Raw genomic sequence first — 16,399 nt, 5'->3', positions numbered from 1 at the left:
GGAGGCCAGCCTGGTCTACAGAGTGAGTTCCAGGACAGCCAGGGCTACACAGAGAAACCCTGTCGAAAAAAAGAAAAAAAGAAAAAGAAAAAGAAAAGAAGAAAAAAGAAACCAGCCTGAGCTACACAGCAAGACCTTGTCTCAAACATATGAAACCTGTGACACCCGTGTGTCTTCTGTGCCAGTGTATGCTATCTTAAGTTGAGGTGTGACCTGAGTCTAGAGCCAACTGTCTTACCTCAGTGTGATCACCACCCTACCTTGGAGATCAGTTCTAGCACACTGCCACCCCATCCTTCAGGCCCTTCACCTCACCCTGACCAAACGAAGCCAAAACCCCACCAGGCCCTCATATTTCCACTGCTCAGACAAGGTGTCCAGCCTGTGGGCTCCTGGGTGTAGAGAGATGACTGGGAGATTGGGTAAACTGGGCAGCCAGGCAGAGCAGGGCCTCGGCTTCCCACCCTGCAGCCAGGACAGAACCTACACACCCGAGGTGCTCACATACTGGGCTTGCAGGCAAACTCTACCTGTTTTGGTGTTTCCAAAGGCACCCCAGGCCTGGGAGATGGAGGTGGGGAGCAGGAAGGGAGAGCTGTTCCTTTGGGTTCTAAAAATGGGCTCAGTAAAGTCTTACTGTAAACCACACAGCCCTGCCATGTAATATCTACAGGGGATGGGACCCCCACCTACAGGGGGCAGGACCCCTGTCATCCAGGAGATTTCCTGGATGTGTAGCTGGGATTGAGAAGTGCTGGCTTAGGACCAAATGTGGACACACACACACACACACACACACACACACACACACTTCTAAGAACTGTGCTAAGCTCGGCTGAGAGGGCATCATTCAGAGCTGGGACACTCGCCACCCCACCACCCCCACCTTGGCTAACCTCTGTATCCTTTGTGGAAAATGCTCCTGGTACGGGGCTACTGATCCTGCTTATGAGTTACCCAAGAGTATGAGAATCCTAGCTGGGCAAGCATCTCTAAGAGGGGGTTTCTCATCTGCTAAGGAGGAAGGTGGACATCAGGAGAGAGTTACAAGATGCCAGGGGCAGAATGGCTTAGTCTCACATCCATGAGCAGCCGCCTCCTGAGCTGGGGAGGAGGGTGGAGGGCGTGGCCATAGGCAGCTAGTTAGAAGGGTGTGGTAGTCAGTCTGCAGACCAAGACAGGAGTAAGTAGAAGCTTCTGCCTGCCAGCTATGTGTGTCTGGGCTTGAAACGGTGATGTCACATGCAAAAGTGTGAACACTGTCCCCACCGAGAATTTCAACCCCATGTCCAAAGGCTTTGACAGATACAAGCCCTAACACAAAAGTCAAGATGACAGGCTGGAAAGATTCAGCAGGTAAAAGCACTTGTTACAAAAATCTGAGGACCTGAGTTTGAATCCCAGCACCGGCATAAAAGTCACATGGGCACCTAGAACTCCAGTGCTGTAGGAAGCAGAGAAGGGAAGATTGTGGGGCTCCCTGGCTGCCAGCGTTGCTTCAGGCTCAGTGAGAGACCTTGCCTCAAGAGAAGAGAGTGACAGAGCACCCTCCTCTGGCCTCCCCGTGAACACACACCTGTACCATGCACAGCTGATAGAGTCAAGATGGTGACTTGAGGCTCCTCCTGGCCAGGACCAGTTCCCAAATCCAGACATCACAGGCAAGGGACTTGAAGGGGCAAAGGAATTTGAAAGTCCCAGGGAAGTCCCTCCAGGGTGTCAGGGAGGAAGAAGGGCAAGTAGAAGGCTGGAGACATGACGGTTGCCAGTGTCAGAGTGCCCCTTGGCATGTCCAGGGAGGAATGGACCATGGGCAGCTCCAGCCATAGGAGCCAGCAGAGTTCCACAGGTGGGGCTCAGAGAGGGAGATGGGCTACGGCACAGCAAGCGGGTCTCGGGTCTGCCCACACTGACCGACATCCTGGGGGCTTCGTGCTTCCAGGGGGAAAAGCACTTCAGATGAGGAGCTAGGAATCGGGGTCGTGACCTTTTCACAACCCTGTCTATATAACCGCAAGTCTGAAAAGTCCACACAAGTCAAGAAGGGAAACAGGTGGGCCTTGCCACCTGTGAAAAGGGGAACTAGACATTTTGTTCCCTGTTTCTTTCCCACCAGAGGTGGGAGGGGAAACTGTCTTCCAGCCCGAGCTGGTAGTATCTAGAAACATCTAGAAAATTCCAGAGCTGCAGCCACACCAGAGAATTCCTCCAGGCTTTGCAGAATTTGTCACCTTCCTGGCTGTTCCCAGTTACCACCTGGTGACTAAGGGCTGAAGAAGCTTGTCATCTCACTGAGCCAGAGGTCAGACGCTGAACTAGGTCAGGGTGTCCACGGGTTCCTAACCGGAGGTTCCGAGTTCAATCTGTTTTCCAGCATTTTCTACCTGTACTTCCTGGTGCTTGGTCCTTCCTTTTTCTCTGGCCTGGCCTTTCTCACACTGCCAAGCTGGGACACCTCCCCAGCCCCATGAGGACCCTTGAGTGGCCCTGGGCCCAGGTGGCTCTCCCAGGGTCCTCTTCTTAGGGCTGGCTTCTACATAACAGCAACTCCATCAGCAACCCCCCCACGAAGTCCGGTATACCCTCACTCCCCAGACTCTGCAGCAAGGCCATGGGTGACTCTGATTCCAGCAGAGATGTCAGGGTGGACCACAGAGCTGAGTCTGCCTGCGTGGGCTCTAATCTCTGTCATCTCTAAGATGAGGTGTGGTGTCTCACACCCTCATTGCTGCCATGTGTGTGTGTGGGGGGGTGCATGGCATCTGGAGCCAGTCCAGATCTGTGACCCTCTATCTGTCCCTTTGTCTCGGAGTTCCTCTCAAACCTCACCATCTCTCTTGGTCACCCGGAGAGGCACCCGTATGCAGGGCGTATCCCAGATCACCTGAGCATCCTGCTAGTGGGCAATTACGGCCCTGCACGCCACACTGCGAGCTTTGGGCTCCTCAGCCAGGAGGTCCTGGGACGGGACAGGCAGTGTAAAAAGCCACAGCGTTGAGGAGACATTGGAAGGAGAGGGAGCCCTCCCTCTGGAGTCTGAAGTCTCCAGTCCAGAATTTCTTTGCAATTAACACCATTGCATGGATGGTTTTAACAAGGAAACCACATTCCTTTTTTAGAGAGATATTTTTGAATAAGAATGCAGAATGAGCAATGAGCCATGCTTCAGGCCTGAGCGTGTACACCGTCTGAGTATGGCTAGACCCCGTTCCCAGAAGTGAACCCCAAATTTCTGGGAATCCCACAAACAAGACTATAAACTTCACTTACAATAAAAACTCTCTTAACTCATGAGTCCAGGCTGTAACCCAGGGTTTTGTTTTATCAGCTCTAACCCTGGGAAACCACAGTACGACCGGACTTCAGTTCTCAGTAGACTTGTCTTCCTCAGAAAAACCAGACAAGTGGCTCTGGGAAAGACACCTCAGCAGGGCCCTCTTAAGTAGCCCGTACCCACACTTGTAGACTCCAGTGTTCAAACCTGGAGTCTTAATAAACACCAACTCTGATTTGCACAGGCTCAGCCCGGAATCCCTTCCGTACCGTAGTCAAGCCGGGGGTGGAAATGCTGTTAATGGATCTTTACATAATGAGTTCCAGGACAGCCAGAGCTCCATAAGGAGACCCTGTCCAAAAAGCCAGCATTAGTCAGCATCCAGCACAAGCTAGCTGCTCCCAGTGTGACCTCTGACCTGGGGCACGGCCACGGCAGAAGCTTTCTTTCTCAGACACCTGGCTGCCCCACAGGCAGGATGTGCAAGTCCACAGGTGTGCAGGAAGATATACCGGAGGGACAATGAGGTCCTCTGGGACAGTGACGTGGCTTAGCAGGCTACAGCAGCCTGCTGATCTGAGTTCAATTCCCGGAACCTACATAAAGGTGGACAGAGAGAAACAACTCTACAAAATTGTCCTCTGACCTCCATGTGTGCGCCACGACATATACACACACACCACACTAATAATAATAATGATGATGATAATAATAATAATATAGTAATAAATGAATAAAATACTTTTAAAAGATTCCTCCAATGGGAGAGATGGCACAGCCCAGCACTGGCTGCTCTAGCTAAGGCCTCAAGTTTAGTTCCCAGCATCCATGTGGTGGCTCACAGTCCCAGCGGGGTCTGATGCCCTCTCTTGGCCCTAATACCCATGATATTTTAAACAATATATATCTTTTTAAAACCCACAAACACTCTTTACTCTGGATGTGTTGAGCCTCCCAGGCTTTCCTGGTGTGGTACCTGGCTAGTAGGGTGACTGCTGACCCATGGAGGTCCCTCATTAGAACCACTGGGAAGCTCCACCTCTCATCCTTCACAGGCAGGGAGGCCTCCTCGGGTCCCATCTGAGAGGGAGAACGTGCATGCGTGCAGTGAGTGAGTGAGGTGAGAGAGTGAGAGCCATTCTCTTGAGTGAGGTGAGAGAGTGAAAGCCATTCTCTCCGGGCTGGCCTGCTCACTCAGAGGCCTCCCACAGAGGCCTGGGTGGGGCAGGCAGTGCTATGCTGTGCCTCAGGCTCGGGGATACTACAGAGATCTCACTTCTCCCTGTCCCTGGCGCTCCAACCACTTCTGCATCAGGCTTTGCTGGGGCTAGGTGGCTGAGGTGTGGCCCAGGAGCTCTGAATTACACCAGGAGCCATTTGTAGGGGTGAGGCTAGGCTGTGTGACCTCTGGAAAGCTGCTTTGCCACTCTGGTCCTACAGCCCACAGGTGGTTTTATACAACCTATGTGTGCCTGAGTCTCATGGGGTGCTTTAGCCCTGTATCCTATATTCAATCAGCACCCCAAGGCTTCTAGAACCTCCACCCCCACTTCCTCCAGTCTAGTAACATTCGGGCTTTCTCTCTCCCCTCACAGGGCCTCGCTGTGTAACTCAGCCGGCCTGGGACCCAGCTATGTAATCCAGGCCTCCCAAGTGCCGGAACAGCAGGTGTAGTCAGCCCATGCGGGGCACTCTTCAGCTCTGCCCCACACAGTGGGCCCCAATGCAGCTTTCAGTTACTCTCAAGACAGAGGAACTGATGCCGGCTGCCCTCCGCCCTCCGCCCTCCGCCCAGGAGGCCACTGTGGCTCAACAGGCTGTAGGTGGCAGGGGCCAAAGAGGTCAGGCCACACCCCTTCAGGGAAGAGACTCCATCAGTGGAGGAGGGAGCTGCCTTAAGTAAGCGCAGGAAAAGGAAAGAGGGGTGGGGGAGTAGGGGGTGGGGTGGAAGGTAGGGGATGGGGTAGGGGGTGCAGCTCCCCTCCCCCATTCTAGACCTCGACTCCAGGAGGCCCCACCCCCACCCCACCTCAGGGGATTCATTCTTCTGCCAAACCCCAGTAATGAATCCCACATTGCTGGGTCCCCCCTCCGCCCTCTGACTGAGCTCTGAACAGCTGGTCCACAGAAGGTGCAGGAGCTGAGCATGGAGAGGAGCCTGCAGAGCCCCACATCCCACTCACCCCTTCCTCTGCAGATAAGGCCCCTCTGTTCCGGCCCTGGCCCTGGGAAAGTCGCGCACTCGCGTGTGTGTGGTGTGTGTGTGTGTGTGTGTGTGTGTGTGTGTGTGTGTTAACCCTTTCGTGAAAGGCACATCCTCAAGGCTTCCTGTTCCCAGCAATGGTGCTCGCCACCAGAACAGAGAAAGCTAGGAAACCAATCATCAATATTACACCTCCTGGGGCTGGAGAGATGGCTCAGCAGTTAAGTTCGTTGACTGTTCTTCCAGAGGTCCTGAGTTCAATTCCCAGCAACCACATGGTGGCTCACAACTATCTGAAATGGGATCTGATGCCCTCTTCTGGTGTGCCTGAAGACAGCTACAGTGTACTCATAAAATAAATAAAAAAATCCTTTTTTTTTTTTTTTTTTTGGACCTCTGCTTGCTCCGGTCAGCTCCACTTGCTCCAACCCAAAGATTTATTTATTATTATACATAAGTACACTGTAGCTGTCTTCAGATGCACCAGAAGAGGGCATCAGATCTCATTACAGGGTGGTTGTGAGCCACCATGTGGTTGCTGGGATTTGAACTTAGGATCTTTGGAAAAGCAGTCAGTGTTCTTACCTGCTGAGCCATCTCGCCAGCCCCCTAAACAAATCTTTAAAAAAATAAACACCACTAAGTCAGTGACAATGCTTAGGGAAGATATCCAATTTTAAACTATCAGTTTGCCTTAGCCAACATCCGTGTGGCCTCTCTGTGCCTTCAGCCTTTCTCTGTGACATGCTAATAATGTCAAGACCCAACAGGACAGGGCCAATAGGTTCAAGGAGGTACTTAATGTAGGTAAGGGCCTTAACATAATGGGGCCACAAAAGTCTTGTGACTATCAGCCACGTGAATATGACAGACCTCACCTCGGCTCAGAAGCTCAGAAGAGTTGGCTCGGTTGGTGCTAGAACTGTCTGGCAGCCAAAGGTAAGGGGCCTGCTTCCTCTGAGCCCTGTCCACTCTAGAAGCAGCCACAGCTAGAGTCCAGTCTTAGTTCCAGGAGGTGACCTCTCTGAGTCAGAGACTGCAGGGACCCCTGGGGCTACCACTGTCCGGATGTGAGGATATAGCACCATGATTCCCTGACCTCCTCAAACCCACGCTTCTCTCCCCTGCTTCGGTTCTAGCCACGGTGCTCAGGGCGTTCTGGGACCTGAGCCTTGGCCCTGTACTGTACAGAGTCGTCCTCACATTTCCACCTCCAGTGGCCACACGACTTGCCCACCAATGAGGAAAGTGTGTGGCCCAATAGGAATTGACCGGCTGTATTCTACATACCCAGACAAGGGTCAGCCAAGCCCTGAAGCCCCGGAGATCCTCTGTCAGCCCCTGCAGCCCTACAGAGGTGAAAGGTTACCCTCTCTACCCAGAGTTCTGAGGGGCTACTGGAGTGAAACAAATACAGAGATGCTAAAGCGTCTGTCCCCAGCCATACAGCTGGCAGAGGCTGAGGCCAGGGGCGGAGCCCCAGCCAAGTTTACTCTACAAGGCAGGTCATGTCCCAAAGAAACAGACAGCAGGCCACCGTAGAGGGAAGGACCCTGTCACACAGTTCAGGCCTCCTGGAGTCACCCCATGGTGCACCAGCCCACAAAAGGCAAACTTAGGAGCTGCAGCCAAGTGAGAATGCACAGGTGACAGGTGACAGTTGTGACCAGCTCTGTCCACACGGAGTTAAGGATGGCAAGATGGCACTGAAGTTCCATGGGGTATTACTCTAGGTAAGGGGCCTTCTCAGCTGAAGGAAGGACTTAATCAATACTATATGGCAAGAGTGAGTGTGTACAAGAAGGTGAGAGCAACACAGAAAGCACCATGGGCAACACAAAGGGCCAGTGCCTGGGCTGGGGACCCTGGAAGCGGGGGGAAGACCCCTGTGGATGCAGAGGATCAGCCACTGCCAGCCCAGTCCCAGTGCTTCCTGCTCCTCTGCTCGCTCATCCCCATGGGGTCGGCCTCTCAGCCCACTGAGGGCAACCGGTCACACTCGAGTCGCAGCCCACCTCCTCTCATGCCCTAGAAAGCTGACATACGGGTCACAGCGCAGGGCACAGCTGCTGCTTCCGGGGAGGCCGTGCCAGGCTCGGGGGCGACTGGGAAGCAGCTGGAGCCGTGCCCTCTAGCAGCTAAATGACACTCGGTCTTACACTGGTCTGGCCAGAGCAAGGGCGGCCTTGTCCTGCTCCCCCTGTGGTGGGGTGACCATCTGAGCGGATGCTGGCTGCCCTGCCTCTCTTGGCCAGGTCCCCATGTGCTGGGGAACCTCTTGCCTGTTCCTTTGGGGCGGGGGACATCCGTCTTGGTATCAGATGACAAGTAGCAGCTGTGCACCCTGGGCCTCGGAGGGCTTTCTTTTTCTGGGTGGTGAAGATCCCCACAGAAGGAGGATGTGCACGCAGTGGCCAAGGACAGTGAAGAAGGGGTTCATAACATCCTTGGTCAGCCTGGGCTGAGGAGTGGCTCACTGTGAGCTTCAGCAAATTCTCCCTTGCAGCTGAAGCCATATGGAGCCCGGCTTTCTGCTGCCGGAAGCCTAAACACTCCAGTTGAGGAGGGTGGTGGGCACCCGGGGAAGGTTGGGGCTCCTCTGCCTGGAGCTGGCAGTGCCTTAAGTGGACAGTCCCTCTGAGAGCCAAGGGATGGGGGCGCTGGGAAAAGGAAACACAGCCGCTGCTCTCTGGGAGAACAGGGACTGTGACGGTAACTCAACTCCCAAGTCAGCAACTCAGCCCCTGAGGTTCTGTCCGTACCCCTCTAGCTGGCTGCCAGGGAGAGCATTCAGTCGTCAGCATCCTGAGATCCAAGAAGACGCTGAGAAGGGAAACCACCAGGCAAGTTGCTGGTAAGAGCCACTCCTTCCGGCCCCTCCCCCTCACTTCCTTAAGCCTCATTCAATCCTTCCACTGCCCCCAGCAGTGAGATCAGGAACTGGGGCACAGAAGGGTTAAGCAGCTAAAAGTTGACACGCAGCGGCAAGAGAGCCTTCCTCTGTCCACCCACCCCGAGGACAGAGGTGACACAGCAAGAGTCTCCAAGAATTTCACATTCCAGTCGAGAAACAGGAAGCCAGGGAGCAGGGCTTTGTTCTGTCTGTGGCTCACCATTCTCGGATCTCAGCTGCAGCTTCTGAGTGGGCAGATGGACAGATGGGTGGGCGGACAGACGGATGGGTAGGTGGAGAGATGGATGCCTGGCTGAGGAGGAGGGCAAGACGGACAAACACAATAAAGGGAGCTCTTGCTGCGTCTGGTGGCAGTGACAAATAGGCCAGACATTCTGCCCGACGCCTGTCCTGAGGCCACATCATGCGAACTAATCTGTTTCTCCTCACCGCCCCGGGAACCGGCGTTGCTATGAGCCTGGTTTACACAGAGACACCTATCTTGCCTAGGGCCTTAATGCCGGGAAGACCTGGCCCACGGCAGAGCTGGGCAGCATACTGGGCTCCCCTAGCCAGGGTTTGCTCAGACCAACACAGGATAGCAGGCACTGGTCCTTAGCTCAGAGCTCACAGCTTCTTCTAAGAACATCCCCATCAAGCACGAAGAACAGAAGGAACATCTCCAGGTGACGCTGAGTACTGGGGAGGAGCCGGGAGCTCGCATTTGTTTAAAAATGTAAAAGAATCTTACCAGGCGGGCTGCACATGCAAGTAATCCCAGCACCTGGGAGGTGGAGGCAGGAGGATTAGGAGTACAAAATAACAACCTCAGCTACATAGCGAGTTCAAGGGCAGCCCAGGCTAGGGGAGAGTCTGTTTCAAAGAAAGCCAAGGCAAACCAACACAAAGTTAACCTGAACTTAAAATTCCAAGCCATGTACGATGGTGCATACCTATAATCTTAGCGCTTGGGAGGCAGAGGCAGAGGCAGGAGGATCACCATAATAAGCTCAAAGACAAAGTTGTCCTCTGATATCTACACGTGCACATACACACAAATAAATGAACGTAAAAATATATACGTGCATGGGGTCACAGGCCAGGCATGGCAGTATGCACCCAGTAAGTTAATCCCAGCACTCAGCAGGTAGAAGCAGGAAAGTCAGAAGCCCAAAGCTAGCCTGGGCTACATGAAAGCCATTCTCAAAAAAACAAATGAATTAAAAGTCCTGCGGAACGTGATGGTGCATGCCTGCAACCCCATAGCATTTAGAAGGCTGAGACAGGAGAGTTGCCTTGAGTCTTAGGCCAGTCTGGTCTATAAAGTATTGTCTCAATAGTAATTAATAATAATAATAATAATAATAATAATAATAATAATGGGAAGGCAGGGGCTTTCCAGTGAGAAGGCAGCACTCCCAGCAGCCCTGGCGTCCGTCCCGGCCTCGCCTGGCAAACAGCCGTCGGCCAGAAGAGCCGCTGGCAGGACTGGGCTGGTTAGAGCCTTCCCCAGCAGCTCTCTGAGATGAGAATCACTCTTCAGAAACATCCTAGAGCCAAGGACTAGATGTAGGGCAGGCGCCACCGTGGTCCCTTTCCCAATTCCAACACAGCCACTGCTGGCTGCAAAGAGCCCTGGGGTTCAGCCAGGGTTTGTGTCAACATTCTCTGATTCATCCTCAGCCTGCTGGGGTTCCTCCACCACGGGCAGGCATGACAACCCCAGGAAAAATCTGGGCATGGCGGGAGCCCCAGGGTGTAGGCTTTCGGAGGCCAGATCCGCGGAGTCTGCTGGGTCAAGCCCTCCAGGGACCCCTGAGACTTCGGCTGGCTTCAGTGACTGAGGCGTGGGCAGAGGAGAGTGGGATGAAGTGTCCTGCGCTAATGGAGGGTGGCCTGTACCCTCACTCAGTCAGTTCCTGTCCAAGGAGATGGGTAGGGACACACCCTTCCTAGATACTGATGTGCAGGGCTTTAACCTTACCAGAGTAACCTGTGGTCTCTGCCCTCACAAGGAAAAGAAACATGACCAGAGGCCTGCCTGTACCACACCGACCCCTGAGCGTGGTGTCCAACGAGCCAGCGTTGGGACTCGGGCCCCTTGTATAGACTCTTTCTATACAAGGAGAAGATTCCAGAAAGCACTGGAGGCGGGCGCAGAGGAGCACACAGATCACAGCCTACTCTCTCACCACATCATCATCTCCACAGTGGCACTGCATGCCCACAGCCCAGGCTGCAGGTCGCCGTGTCCGACGCGAGGCCACTGCAGGTCACCGTGTCCGACGCGAGGCCACTGCAGGTCACCGTGTCCGACGCGAGGCCACTGCAGGTCACCGTGTCCGACGCGAAGCCACAGTGTCCTCCGTCTGACTTCCTTGCACATGCCTTTGCCGCAAGACTTATGACGAGTCACAGGTCCGGCTTGGATCCTGAGGCTGCCATGCATCTGCTGTGTGACTATAAGCTGGGAACTCAGCCACTCTGGACAGCTGGGCTCCATGACTGGCAAGTCGGGGGAGGGGAGGGGCAGGTAAGGCTGGGTCTGCAGCAGCCTTCGGTAGGATGGGCATGATCCTGGATAAGATGTGCAGAGTAGAGAGGATCACAGTGCCCGGGTACACAAATGGGTAAGTTCGGGTCCACATACTGATCTGGGCAGGTCCAGATCGCCAGACGGTGTGCTGTGTGGCCCAAAGACTCCACAGTGGGCCCAGGATGGCGGAACTGCGGAACAGGCATTGTCCAGGCAGGCACAGTACAGCACTGCCAAATGGAGCAGCTTAGTTCCCGCTCTACTGTGTCCCCCTCACCCCAGGCAAACAGTGCCCATCCACAGCACAAGCCTGCCCCCTGGCCTCGGAAGCCTATAGGACAGTGATGAAGCCAGGGACGATCGAGCGACAACCCTGTGGCAGAAACACCCTTGATTCACGTGTCTGGCGGGCACACTAGGCAGGTGAGGCTGGCACCTTCTGTAGCTATAGCAAACGCCCTCCAAGGACTGTTGAATGGCAGGTGTGGAGAGCCAGTTTGTTTTGTTTTTTGAGGTCGGATGCCTGTATGTAGACCAGCCTAACCTCAAAACTCACGATTCTCCTGCCTCAGCTTCCCAAGTCTAGGGACCACAGGCATGCACAACCAACATTTGTCTCTTCTGTGGCTTCCAGAACAATCCCACCCTCCCTTCTGTTCGCTCCCTACTCACCCTCAGAGTGGTAGCCATAGGCCCACACCAGCCCTCTCTCCTCTTCCTTCTCCCATCCTCTGGCACCAGGTCAACCCCTGAAGCATTCCCTATGGTAATCATGCCCGTTCACAGTCTAGGGGCTGCCGCTTCTGCCAAGATGCTCTCCCTGACTGCCTCTTCAGGCGGCATTCACAGCATCTCCGCCATACCCCCCCCCCCCAGTAGTCTGAGGGCATTCACACAGCATGAATGACAAGCCGGTAGTCCCTGCACGCATGGCCAGGGCCAGAGAGAGGGCTCAGAGGGTGAAGCTTCTTGCAGCCAAGCCTGACGATTAGCAGGCAGGTCTGACCCCATTAGCTGCTAGCCTTCTACATGTGTGCTGTGGCACACACACCAAATAAAATGTAAAAATAAAATTCAAAATGACTGGGCTTCTAGGTCCTTAAAACTGCTTGCGAACAGCCTTCCCCGGCAGGGACTCTGGTTGTGTTGGCTGAAGAGAGGAAGGGCCCTCTGAGGCCACAGCAGTGAAGCTGGCACCAGAGTGAAGCAGCCAAGAGAAGGGAGGACCCACCACTCTCCAGCAAGGAGCAGGCGCCACAAACACCCAGCTATGAAGACAAGCCTTGGTGGAGCAGGCGACACCCGACACAGTGCACAGGGGTGGCCTCTCGGCAGATGTGAGACCACTACCCACTGCCAGGGGGCACCAATCACACAAATCACCAGGAGAGGACAGCTCTCCTGAGGTGGCTGTGTGGTGGGGTTATGGTGGCCACCGCAAAGGACAGACTGCAGGGGGCAGTGTGGGGCGAGGACAGTCACCCATGGGAGGGGCTGGAGGACAGACTCAGGATCTAACTGGGAAATAACTTTAGGCCTCACGTGCCTGTAGGCCGGAAGCTTCTTCCTGCCACTGGGACCCTCCTCGGCCAGTGCTGGGATGGACTGGAAGACGCAAGAGACGCCCGTGTCAATGGGGAGGGCTGGGCCTGAGCGGCACAGACAGGTCTCTCTCAAGCTGGCTGGTGACTGGGCAATGGTGATTCTGAACCACAAGAGCAGTGGGTCACAGTGGCAGACCTGGAGTCCAGCCTGCACCACACAGACTTCCGGAGCTGCTGGCTTGTTTCCCACGCAGCTGCTTTTCCTGGGAGGCCGGTCCTGCAGACTCAGTCCCCGGATAGCATGACCTCCCACAGCTGGACCCTTCCTCCCATGCTTGGGTCACGTGATGCAGGCCAATGGGGCTCTGGGGGAGGACAGGCCACCAGGAAGAATTTGCTGAGGGAGTGGGCTGGGTTGCTGGGGAAGATCTCGCTTTGGCCCAGGTCCCACTGTGCATGGACAGGCAGAGACGCTCACAGGGTGGCTATCCGGCATCACTCAGTCCCATACAGGCCCTGGTCACCCAGCCCTTTCTGACAGTGGGAATCTAGGCTGGCTCCTATCCTGATGGGCAGGGATCTGCAGGCCTGGCTTCCCACTTCCTCCTGGGCTCTGAGCCGGCCCTAACATCTGCCCTCCCTCAGCACCCGGGCTCCAGAAGGACCCAGATTTCCGCTGGCTCGGGCTCTAGCAAACCAGTGCCTGGAACGCTCTGCAAAGCGCTTTGCTTTACTTGTTTATTTAGAAACAAGAGTGTCATGTAGCCCAGGCTGACCTCAAACTCACTCTGGAGTCAAGGACCAGCCTGCTTGACGATACCTTCCTGCTTACCCTTCCCCGGCGCTCGGACTGTGGGCGGGGACCACCGCACTCAGTTTATACAGAGCTGGGGTCTGAGCCCAGGGCCTTTTGCATGGTAGCAAGCATTGTACACACCAAACCACAGCCAGCCAGAGAACTTGCTGGTGCAAAGTGATTTCCAGCAACGCCTCTCACCAGACTCTTCCCAAAGTCTTAGGAGGAAGGAAAATGCCAGCAGCCCATTTTACAGACACATCAACTGAGTCACACAGAGACTTCCCAGAGCTAAGTGCTACAGAGTCAGCAGAAAATACAGCAGGTAGAGAATACCTCTTGATCTTGTATCAGAACCAAAGACAGCCCTGGGAATATGGGTGGGGTGGGCACAGAGCAGGGCAAAGACAGCCCTGGGAATATGGGTGGGGTGGGGCACAGAGCAGGGCAAAGACAGCCCTGGGAATATGGGTGGGGTGGGGCCCAGACCAGAGAGGGTCCTAAGCAAGGTGGGAGGCACAGAGGAGTGGAGTGGAGTTCATCAGTTCAGTCACTGGCCTCACAGCATCATGAGGTACATCTGCAGCGTGGTCCAGCTGTCGAATCCACGTGAGCTCAAGTGTTCCCCGTATCTCTGCCTCCTGCCAGCTGTCCTGAGGGACCACAGAAGTGTGGCTTGCACTTTCTGGAGTGTCCAGAGATCCCTCCTGTTGGGTCAAGGAGGCTAAGCAGAGGCTATCCCCTCATGCGGCATGGAAACCGCAAATCTCCTTCTTCACCAGCCAGCTGAGGCTTGGAGTCAAACACTCCAAGCTGTGTGGCCTGGAGCCAGTGACTCGCTCTCTCTGTGCCTTCTCTTCCACACTCCCCTAGTACTTGGAACGAACACAGTAACTACTCAGAATTAGTGAACTATTAATGCGGCTGCGAGTTAAGAGGACAGTCTCCGGAGCTGTCCCTAAAATGGAAACAAATCTCTCAACTCCAAGCACGGCGGCAGAATGGAGCCAACGGCAGCCGCCCAGGCTAGCTTCTCCTGGGCTGGGCTGGGCTCAGGCCCTCAGCCACCCTCCTGATGATGTCATGCTGGCACCTGCTTCTGCAACACATGTTTTCTAGACCGTTTGTCCCTCCCCCCGACCTTCCCCCACGCTTCCTTACTCATTCTTTCCCTTCAGTGCTGTTCAAAAACAGATCTCAGAGGCCAAATGTGTCAGCTGGCTCCCTGGAAGAGTGTCTGCAGCCAGGATGGAGGGCCATGAGTGGCAGGAGAGTCCTGGGGTGCAGAAACTGGGAGAACCCTGAGGTGGGTTACTGGAAGCAGCCAGGGCCCACCTGTCTGCTCACACAGCCCCACCCCTACCCGACGCTGGCCCTCTATTCAGGGCTATTCTTCCTTGGTGTGCGTGAGTGAAGGCCAGAGAGTAACTTGACAATCTTGACATGTCATTCCTCACAGCACCATCGGGCACTTTTTTTTTTTTTTTGGTTTTTGTTTTTTTGGGTTTTTTTTTTGTTTTTTTTTGAGACAGGGTTTCTCTGTGTAGCCCTGGCTGTCCTGGAACTCACTCTGTAGACCAGGCTGGCCTCAAACTCAGAAATCCACCTGCCTCTGCTTTCCCAAGTGCTGGGACCAAAGGCGTGCACCACCACTACCCAGCGGGCACTTTGTTTTTAAAGACATGTCTCGCACTGGCCTGGGGTTCACCATGTAGGCAGGGCTGGGCAGTCATGGAGACCTGCCCATCTCTGCCTCCGCAGTGGTTTCAGGCCCTCTTGCTTGTTATTGAGGGATCTCACCATGTGGTCACCAGCCCAGCAGAGAGGCTGTGTGGGTACAAGACCTTCCTCCTGAGTGGTCTCCAGATGGGTGGCAGGAGAGGGATGAGTGGCCTGTAGCTGCTAACAGTCTGGTGGACATGTAGAAGAATCTTTAGCACTCTGGTCTCCCACCCAGCACTGGACCTGACTGGGAGGTGGGTAGGGCCAGGAGACAGGAGACCTCAGGGGTCTCCCACCCAGCACTGGACCTGACTGGGAGGTGGGTAGGGCCAGGAGACAGGAGACCTCAGGGGTCTTTCTCTGTAGGCAGAGGCATTCCTGGAAACTGTTGGACAAGACAAGAGCTTTCCCCAGGAGACTCCACGTCAGCACAGAATCTAAAGCCACACAGAGAGAGCCAGGAGGGCAGCCGGCACCCCTGTATTGTGGGCTGCAGGCAGGTGGCTGCAGTTCTGAGCCTGGACACCCTGATCCGGAAGATGACTGGGGTCAGAGGTCAGTGCCCCTCTCCCAGGTCCAGCTTCATAGGGCTCTCCATCCTACCCATTAGTGCCAGGCTTGGCTTCTGGGGACAGCGAGCCCCCTGCCAGGACAGATTTTCTAAACTCTCCAGGCCTCTTTCTCTCATCCCAGCTTGGCCCACCTCAGAGCACACAGCTCTGGAGGCCTGTTCAAGGCCAGAGCCTAGAAATGAGAAGACAAAGCAAGGAGCTCCCCTCCCAGTCCCCTGGGCCACATCGGCTGGCTGACCTCCTAAGAAGCAAGACACAGGCTACTGTCCTGGCTACCCTGCCTGGCTGCGGGACAGCCAGGGAGATGAGTAGGTTCTGCCTGCTTCTGCACCTAGGCTCCTGGGGTGGCCACCATGAACCCTGGCAATTCAAGCCAAATGCACACCCATCTTGGAGCTCAGTCCCAGGGGTTCATAGCATCCTAGACCTGAGCAGCGTGGTTGTGAAATGGAAGTGGCCAGTCCCTGGCACAGTTTCAGGAGATCCTGTGGAGGAGGCCAGGGTATATAATCTCTTCTACACTTGTGGTCCTCTTCCCCATTGGTCTCAATGCTCAGCTCCTTCCAACCAGAAAGTGGCCGATCCCGTTCTCCGGATACATGATGAGCCCCAAGTGATCTGGCAAGAGCCTTCCAAAGTCTATCCTGAACAGGGCGACACTGGATGCTGGCATGTGCCCACCCCCCACCCTGGACGTGCGGCAAAGCAATCCAACAGAGTCATCCGTAGGACGGTGCAGGGTCACTCTGCTCACCAAGCAGCCAGAATGCCACTCCCACCCGGCCTAGCAGTTTCCCGCTCCTTTTCCATAGCCAGAGCCCATACAGCTCTGCCTATCCTGGGGTACCTGCTCACTGGC

The 16,399-nt window shown here is 55.0% G+C and overlaps 1 protein-coding gene and 1 long non-coding RNA gene across 4 annotated transcripts in view; one reads left to right on the top strand and one right to left on the bottom strand.

Moving 5' to 3' along the window:
• The window catches only part of Septin9 (septin 9), a 176,297-nt gene that overhangs the window by 41,581 nt on the left and 118,317 nt on the right, over positions 1-16,399 (bottom strand). The window lies entirely within an intron of this gene.
• LOC116078923 lies at positions 8,047-11,986 on the top strand. The gene is made up of 2 exons (XR_004113660.1): positions 8,047-8,331; positions 10,386-11,986. It is a non-coding gene; the product is annotated as an uncharacterized LOC116078923 (long non-coding RNA).

This window comes from Mastomys coucha, unplaced genomic scaffold (assembly GCF_008632895.1).
Source record: "Mastomys coucha isolate ucsf_1 unplaced genomic scaffold, UCSF_Mcou_1 pScaffold5, whole genome shotgun sequence".
Taxonomy (NCBI): domain Eukaryota; kingdom Metazoa; phylum Chordata; class Mammalia; order Rodentia; family Muridae; genus Mastomys; species Mastomys coucha.
Note: the sequence above shows the minus strand (reverse complement) of the source record. Positions and strands in the feature narration are given on the sequence as shown.